Source organism: Dromaius novaehollandiae, chromosome 4, assembly GCF_036370855.1.
Source record: "Dromaius novaehollandiae isolate bDroNov1 chromosome 4, bDroNov1.hap1, whole genome shotgun sequence".
Taxonomy (NCBI): domain Eukaryota; kingdom Metazoa; phylum Chordata; class Aves; order Casuariiformes; family Dromaiidae; genus Dromaius; species Dromaius novaehollandiae.
Genome location: NC_088101.1, coordinates 13,477,607 through 13,486,462, shown reverse-complemented (window position 1 = coordinate 13,486,462; position 8,856 = coordinate 13,477,607).

The window sequence follows — 8,856 nt, the reverse complement described above, 5'->3', positions numbered from 1 at the left end:
CATGCGCGGCCGCTCCGGCCCCCAGGGCCGCGGGCGGGCGTCGGCGCTGGGTGTCCGGGGCCCCCGGGCCGCCCCCTCCCCGGCGCGGGGCTCCCGCTTGCCGCAGCCCGGAGGCGGCGGGGCGGCAGCAGCGAGCGCTGCCCCGGCCGGGCCGCCCGGCCCCAGGTAAGCGGTGCGGGCCCGGCCAGGGCTGCCTCGGCCGGGGCGGGGGGCTCTGCCCGGCCGGGCGAGGCGGCTCCGGGGCGGGAGGCAGCTGCGGGCCCGGTGCCCGCCCGTCGGTGCTGCTGCCGGGTGCTGCCCGCTGCCAGCTCGGCCCGGGCCCCGCGGTGGCGGGGGGAGCAGCCGCGCTCGGCCAGGTTCGGGCTGCGGGGCCGGTGGGGGCCGGCGCGGGGCAGTGAAGCCCGAGGGGCCGGAGCCCAGCGCCCGCCCGGCCCGGGCTGCCCAGCGCCGTGGGGCTGGGCCCTGCCTGCGGGGAGCGGAGGGTCCCCCCGGCCCGGGCGCCCGGCACGGCCCGACCCGCGCGGGGCCGGGGGGGCTCATCTCCACCCCCCCCCCCCAACACCCCCGTGGTGCCTGGGGGCTGCGAAAGGGGCTCGGGGCGCTGCTGCGGGGCTGGAAATGGGGGTGGTGCAGGGCTGGGAGCTGGGGGGGGGACGAAGGGGGGTTTGGGGGGCTCAGCCTCCACTTCAGAGCCCCCAAACGAGCCCCCGGGGCCTGTCTGGGAGCACCAGAACCGCAGCGCTGGGGGGTGGAGGCTGAGTCCTGCGTGTCTGGTGCTCCCAGACAGGCTCCGGGGGCTCCTTTGGGGGCTCCGAAATGGAGGCTCATCCTGCGGGTCTGGGGCTCCCAGACGGGCTCTGGGGGCTCCGAAATGGAGGCTGGTCCTGCGGGTCTGGGGCTCAACCCAGGCTGCTGGGACTGGTCTCAGAGCTCAGAAAGGGGGCTTAGTCCTGGGCTTTGGTGCTGGAGAACAGGTTCAGGGGGCTGTTTTGGGGCTGGAGAAGCAGGATGGGGGTCAGGTGTGGGGCTTGGAAAGGGAAGCCAAGTCCTGTGGTTTTGGGGCTCAAAGGTGGGTCGAGGGGGCTGCTGTTGGGGCTCAGAGTCCATTTCTGAGCCCCTAAACAGCCCCCAGACCTGTGGTTGAGCTGCAAGAAGGCAGGGTTTAGCTTCCCTTTCTCAGTCCTGCGTTTCTGGGCCTCAGGAAGCAGGTGCTGGGGCTGGGAGACAGCCTCCCTTTTTGAGCTCAAAAACCTAAGACCTGGCCTCCAAGTCCTGTGTTTTTGGGGCTTGAAAACTGCTCCAGGGGGCTGTATTGGGGCTCAAAGTCAGAGGCCAAGTCCTGTGTTTCTGGGCCTCAAAAAGCAGGTGCTGGGGGCTTGGAGAGAGAGGCCCTGGTCTGGGGGTTTTGAGCTCAAAAATGGAGACTAAGTCCTGCGTTTCTGGGGCTTGAAAACTGGTCGGGTGGGCTGTTTCGGGCCTCAAAACCAGAGGCTAAGTCCTGCGTTTTTGGGCTCAAAGACAGAGACTAAGTCCTGTGTTTCTGGAACTTGAAAACGCAGCCATCTGTTTTCAGCCCCAGAACCAGAGCCCAAGGGGGCCTGTTTGTGGGGGGTGGGAGGGTGAGAGGGGTGGGAGGGTGGTTGGGCTGGGTGGTGGGAGGGGGGTGGGCAGGGCCTGTGGACCCTCACCGGAGGTGGGGGTCCACGCGCGGGTGCCCCAGCAGCAGGGAGGCTGGCATGCACCAGGCCGAACTTCGCGTCTGAGATAGTCTCTGGAGCGAAAGGCGCTTTTTGGGGAGGAAACACGAGCAGACACCGTCTTCCAGTTCCCCTGTTTATTCCCCATTTGTACAAGACTGGGACTCTTTATTCAATGTGTGCATGGAGTATGTACACTGTTAACAAACTGAGACACCGTCTTCCCAGTCCAGCCTTTATTCAGTGTTCACCCCGCACTTTCACCACCAGCCAAGCAGTCAGCTTGTGGGAACTGCATCCATACTGACCCGGGAGTCAATGTCCATGCAGTATCCACGAGCCAAACGCTCAGTTAGTTCACGCAGTGCACAGTGAGCTGACATATATGACCCCGTTAGTCAGCATTCACCCCACACGTTCAGTACTCAGTAACCGCATCCCTTACAATCCCCGGAGCCATGTTCAGTAACCCATCAGTGGCCATGGAGTCCACACCTGTAAGTCACTGGTCACCCCTGAGGGCAGGTCCCTGAGCTCCTGTCTCAGCCTTCCCTGAATCCCCCCCCGGGGTAATTAGTCCCCAGGGACCCCGCAGCCCTCAGCCGCAGCGCTGCACACCGGGGCAGCTGCCCTCCGCCTCCGGGCTGGGGCAGCGGCTGGTTTAGGGCCCTGCCCAAGGTCAGTCCATCGGCCGGTACCCGCGGCGTCGGGAGGAACCGGTTACCGGCAGTGCGGGTGCCGCCTGCGCAGGCTTGTCGCTCACCACCGCGTCCCCGTCCCGGGGGGGCCCGGGGACACCCTCCGCCCGGGGACAGCGGATGGTTCCCGGCCGCGTCGCTCCCGCGGGGCCCCGCGCCCGAGCGGCCCCGGCCCGCGGCGCCAGGCAGCACCCGGTGGCTCCGGCCCCAGCGGCACCGGCGGCTCTGGCTCCCGGCGGCGGCTCCGTGCGGCTCGGTCCGTCCCGGCGGCTCCGGCTCCGGCGGGAGGGAGGGAAGAGGCGCCCGGGGAGCCCTCGCAGCCCCCCGCGCCGCCCGGGGCCCCTCCAGCCCCGGCCAGGCCCGTCCGGCAGCGCCGGGGCCCGACCCAGCCCCCCGGGCAGCCCCGGCCCGGCCCGGGGGCAGCGCGGAGACCCCTCTGCCGCGGGCAGCGCCCAGGCCCGGCCCCGCCGCCGCCGCCTCGCCCGCTCCTTCGGGCCCCGCCGCGGGCCGGGCTGGGCTCCGGCTCCCTCTGCCCCGCGGACAGACCCGGGCCGCCCCGGTTCTCCCGGCGCCCCCGGCAGAGCAGGTGCCCCGGTCTCCCCCGCCCCCCCCCACGGAACCCCGCTCCCCGCCGGTACCGGTACCTGCTGCTGCTCCCGCTGCCGCCGCTGCCCGGCCCGTCGCCTCCGGTTCCCGGCTCCAGTTCCGCTTCCGCCCCGCCCGGTTCCGCCCCTCAGCGCCGCTCGCCCGGCGGCCGCGGGCGGGGTCACCCCGGCGCGGGGCCCCCGGTGCGACAGGTCCCCGCGGGGGGCGTTTGTCGCCCAGAAGCGGCTCCGGCGCCGCCCAGAAACGGCGCCCGCGGCCCCGAGGTGCCGCGCCGGGAAGGGCCGGGCCGGGCGCAGGGGCGCGACCGGCCCCGCTGCGCTCGGGACAGAGCCGCCGCGGAGCCCCGGGCCGCCGCCCATGTGCGGCAGACACGGAGCGACCCGCCCGGGACGCGCCCGCGCCCGCGCCCCCCCCAGACGCTCCCAGCCGGCTCCGGGCGCGGCCAGCGCCGCTCCCCGGGCGCCCCCGGGGACGCCACGGCTGCTGCAGGCGGCGCGGAGCCGCTGCGCCGCCGGGCGGGGCGGGATCGCGGGCGCGGGGGGGGGCGGGCAGCGCCGGGGCCGGGCACGGGCAGCCGGGAACCGCCGGTCGCCCCGCGCTGCTGGGAGGGCGCCGAGCGCGGGAAGGCGCCGCCGAGGACGGCGCGACCGTGACACGCGGGGCGGCGGGGGCGGGGCCGGAAGCGGGGCGTTACCGGAAGCGGGGCGTGACCGGAAGTGGGGCGGGACCGGCGCCAGGGCGCGTGCGCGGGCCGCCGCGGGCGGGAGCTCAGTGCGGTGTGTGGCGGCTGCGGGGCGGCGCCTCCCGCTTTTGCTCCGTGGCTCGGCGGCGGCCCGGGCGCTGGGGGCCGGGAGGGCGGCGGCAGGTGAGGAGCGGGGGGGGCTCGGCCGCGGGGCCGGGCCGGGCGGGGGGCGCCGGAGCCGGGCCGGGGAGCGGAGGCCGGAGGACTGGAGCCCGGCGCCCCCCCCCACCGGCCCCGGCCCCGGCCCGGTCCCTCCCCGCAGCGCTGTCGCGGCCCGGCCCCGCTGCCGCCGCCCCGGGCCCCGCGCACGCGGGCTCGTCCCGGCGGCGGGGCTCGGTGGCGGCGGGGCCGAGCGCGGCGCCGCGGGAGGGGGCGAGGTCCGGTGCTCGCGGCGGCCGAGGGGCCCCGCGCCGCGGGGAGCCCGGGAGCAGGAGGCCGCGGGCCGCGGCTGCGAGCGCCGGAGCGGGGCTGGAGCCCGGCCGTGGTTGGGGCGGGGCGGGGGTGGCGCTGGGGCAGCAACGGGCTCCGGGGGGGTTGGGGTGCAGGCGGGTCCCGGGGCGCCACCCGGGTCCTGGGGCCTCGAGCGGCGGCGGAGCCGGGTGCTGGGAGCGGAGACCAGGTCGGGTGTTTTGGGGTCCAGAAACGGAGACTCGGGTCGTGCATTTTGGGGCCTGGGAAGCACAGGTGAGATCGGCTGCTGTGGGGCTCCCAGCAGCGGCCAGGTGCTGCGATCGGGGGCTGCAGAGGGCAGGTTGGTCCCGTGGTCAAGCACAGGAACAGGTGGATGAGCCCTGGGTTTGGGGCTGAGAAGCGAGGCCAAGTCCTGGGTTTGGGGGCCCCCAGTGGAGGCTCACGGGGCTGAAAGCAGCAAAGTGCTGCGTTTTGGGGCCACAAAGACCAGGTTAGTCCCTGTTTTCAAGCACAAGCACAAGTGGATGAGCCTTGGCTTTCGGGGACCAAAAGCAAGGCCAAGTCCTGCATTTGGGGGCCACGGGTGGAGGCTCCTGGGGCTGAAAGCAGCAGCTAAGTGCTGCGTTTTGGGGGCACAAAGGGCATCTTACTCCCTGTTTTCAAGCAGAAGCCCAGGCCCATGAGCCCTGGGTTTGGGGTCAGAAAGCGAGGCCAAGTCCTGCGTTTGGGGGCACAAGTGGAGGCTCATGGGGCTGTTCCTGTGGCTGAAAACAGAGACTAAGTGCTGCGTTTTGGGGACTCGGAAACAGAGGCGAGTTCGGCTGTTTCCAGCCCCCAAACAGAAGCTGAGGGGGCCCTTGTGGGGTGGGGGAAGGCAGGGGTGGGGGCAGGGCGCGTGGACCCTCACCGGAGGTGGGGGTCCGTCCGCGAGCGCCCCATAGGCAGGGAGGCTGGCATGCACCAGGCCGAACTTCGCGTCTGAGATAGTCTCTGGAGCGAAAGCGCTTTTGGGGAGGAAACACAAGCAGACACCATCTTCCAGTTCCCCTGTTTATTCCCCATTTGTACAAGACTTGGACTCTTTATTCAATGTGTGTATGGAGTATGTACACTGTTAATAAACTAACTGTGCAGTATGTATGGAATACTGAACTATGATATTAATACGCAAGCTGTGACAGTGATTGATTTACGACCTTGTCAGTCACCACCACTGCTGTCATGAGGCCGAGCCCTAAGGAGCCGGAGCTGAGCTGCGAGGAGCCCCCGCTGTGCTCCCAGCAGGCTCCCAAGGAGGCCCAGAGCCAGGCGGGCGCAGGCAGGTCGTCCCCAGCCAGGAGCGGGGCCCTGCGCAGGGCGGGAGGGAGGCGAGCGGAGGCATCGTCCTGCTGCGAGTAGGGAGCCGGGCGGCTTCTGTCCGGGAGGAAACAAACCTCGCGCTGCCTCTCTGCGCCGCGGTGCTCCCGGCTTCGCTGCGGAGCGCAGAAAGGAGGCGCGAGGCTGTTGCGCGGTGTCGGCAGCCCCTGGCCAGGACACAGAGACAGGCAGCGAGGCTGGAGCTGTTACTCACCAGGGACACAACCCCCCAGGCTCCTCAGGGAGAAGGCACCGGGGGAAACGTCCCCCGGCTCACCAGGAAGCGCCTCCGAGGTGCCCGCGGGGGTGAGAGGGGCCGGGACGCAGCCCCTGCTGCCGGACACGCTGTCCCAGGCTCTGCACGCAGGCGGCAGCGTCCCAGAGCCGGCGCTGGGACGATGCTGGGGCGTTGGCACTGGCCGTCCCAGACAGCCCTGCTGGGGCTCCTCTGTCCCTGGAAATGTCAAAAGAAAATAAAAAGAGAACAAAACTAAACAAAAAAAAACCCCAAAGAAATGAAGGGTGTTTCAGGAGAGGCCCAGCACCACCACAAGCCACCGCAGGCCCCACAACGGGGCCATTCCCCAGCGCAGCCTCACCCGGGCGCAGGTCGGGGCACCGCTGGAGCTGGAGCTGAGCTGTTGGGAGCCAGCGCTGCAAGGAGCCCGCGCGGTGCTCCCAGCAGGGTTTCCCGGAGCCAGGCGGGCGCAGGCAGGTCGTCCCCAGCCAGGAGTGGGGCCACGCGCGGGGCAGGAGGGAGGCGAGTGGAGTGCTGGGGTGAAGCTGCGGCATTTGCACTGCCCGTCCCAGACAGCACTGCTGGGGCTCCTCTGTCCCTGGAAAAGCACAACAAAAAAGGGGAAAGGAGAAACAGCAAAAAAAAGGGGAAAGGAGAAACAGCAAAAAAAAGGGAAAGGAGAAACAGCAAAAAAAAGGGGAAAGGAGAAACAGCAAAAAAAAGGGGGAAAGGAGAAACAACCAAAAAAAGGGAAAGGAGAAACAACAAAAAAAAGGGAAAGGAGAAACAACAAAAAAAAGGGGGAAAGGAGAAACAACAAAAAAGGGAAGGAAAAAAGGAAGGAAAAAGAACAAAAAAAGGGAAGGAAAAAGAACAAAAAAGGGAAAGGAAAAAGAAAAAAAGGGAAAGGAAAAAGAAAATAGGGAAAGGAAAAAGAACAAAAAAAGGGAAAGGAGAAACAACAAAAAAAAAGGGGAAAGGAGAAACAACAAAAAAAGGGAAAGGAAAACAATAAAAAAGGAAAGGAAAAACAACAAAAAAGGGAAGGAAAAAGAACAAAAAAGGGAAAGGAAAAAGAACAAAAAAAGGGAAAGGAGAAAGAACAAAAAAAGGAAAGGAAAAAGAACAAAAAAAAGGAAAGGAGAAACAACAAAAAAAAGGAAAGGAAAAAGAACAAAAAAAAGGAAAGGAAAAAGAACAAAAAAGGGAAAGGAGAAACAACAAAAAAAGGGAAAGGAGAAACAACAAAAAAGGAAAGGAAAAACAAAAAAGGAAAGGAGAAACAACAAAAAAAAGGGGAAAGGAGAAACAACAACAAAAGGGGAAAGGAGAAACAACAAAAAAAAGGGAAAGGAGAAACAGCAAAAAAAGGGAAAGGAGAAACAGCCAAAAAAAGGGGAAAGGAGAAACAGCAAAAAAAAAGGGGAAAGGAGAAACAGCAAAAAAAAGGGAAAGGAGAAAAAGCAAAAAAAGGGGGAAAGGAGAAACAGCAAAAAAAGGGAAAGGAGAAACAACCAAAAAAAGGGAAAGGAGAAACAACAAAAAAAGGGAAAGGAGAAACAACAAAAAAGAAGGGGAAAGGAGAAACAACAAAAAAAGGGAAAGGAAAAACAACAAAAAAGGGAAGGAAAAACAACAAAAAGGGAAGGAAAAACAACAAAAAAGGGAAGGAAAAACAACAAAAAAGGGAAGGAAAAAAGGAAGGAAAAAGAACAAAAAAAGGAAGGAAAAAGAACAAAAAAGGAAAAGGAAAAAGAAAAAAAGGGAAAGGAAAAAGAACAAAAAAAGGGAAAGGAGAAACAACAAAAAAAGGGAAAGGAGAAACAACAAAAAAAGGGGAAAGGAGAAACAACAAAAAAAAGGGAAAGGAGAAACAACACAAAAAAGGGAATGGAGAAACAACAAAAAAAAGGGAAAGGAGAAACAACAAAAAAAAGGGGAAAGGAGAAACAACAAAAAAAAGGGAAAGGAAAACAACAAAAAAGGAAAGGAAAAACAACAAAAAAGGGAAGGAAAAACAACAAAAAAGGGAAGGAAAAAGAACAAAAAAGGGAAAGGAGAAAGAACAAAAAAGGGAAAGGAGAAAGAACAAAAAAGGGAAAGGAGAAAGAACAAAAAAAGGAAAGGAAAAAACAAAAAAAGGAAAGGAAAAAGAACAAAAAAAGGAAAGGAAAAAGAACAAAAAAAGGAAAGGAAAAGGACAAAAAAGGGAAAGGAGAAACAACAAAAAAGGAAAGGAGAAACAACAAAAAAGGAAAGGAAAAACAAAAAAGGAAAGGAGAAACAACAAAAAAAGGGAAAGGAAAAAGAACAAAAAAAGGGAAAGGAAATAGAAGAAAAAAGGGAAAGGAGAAACACCAAAAAAAGGGGAAAGGAGAAACAACAAAAAAAGGGGAAAGGAGAAACAACAAAAAAGGAAAGGAAAAAGAACAAAAAAAGGGAAAGGAGAAACAACAAAAAAAGGGGAAAGGAGAAACAACAAAAAAGGGAAGGAAAAACAACAAAAAAGGGAAGGAAAAAAAGGAAGGAAAAAGAACAAAAAAAAGGAAGGAAAAAGAACAAAAAAGGGAAAGAATAAAGAAAAAAGGGAAAGGAAAAAGAAAATAGGGAAAGGAAAAAGAACAAAAAAGGGAAAGGAAAAAGAACAAAAAAAGGAAAAGGAAAAAGAACAAAAAAAGGAAAAGGAAAAAGAAGAAAAAAGGGAAAGGAGAAACAACAAAAAAAAGGGGAAAGGAGAAACAACAAAAAAAGGGGAAAGGAGAAACAACAAAAAAAGGGGAAAGGAGAAACAACAAAAAAAGGGGAAAGGAGAAACAACAAAAAAGGAAAGGAAAAAGAACAAAAAAAGGGAAGGAAAAAGAAAATAGGGAAAGGAAAAAGAAGAAAAAAAGGGAAAGGAGAAACAACAAAAAAAAGGGAAAGGAGAAACAACAAAAAAAGGGAAAGAAGAAACAACAAAAAAGGGAAAGGAGAAACAACAAAAAAAAGGGAAAGGAGAAACAACAAAAAAAAGGGAAAGAAGAAACAACAAAAGCGAAGGAGAAACAACAAAAAAAGGGAAAGGAGAAACAACAAAAAAAAGGGAAAGGAGAAACAACAAAAAAAGGG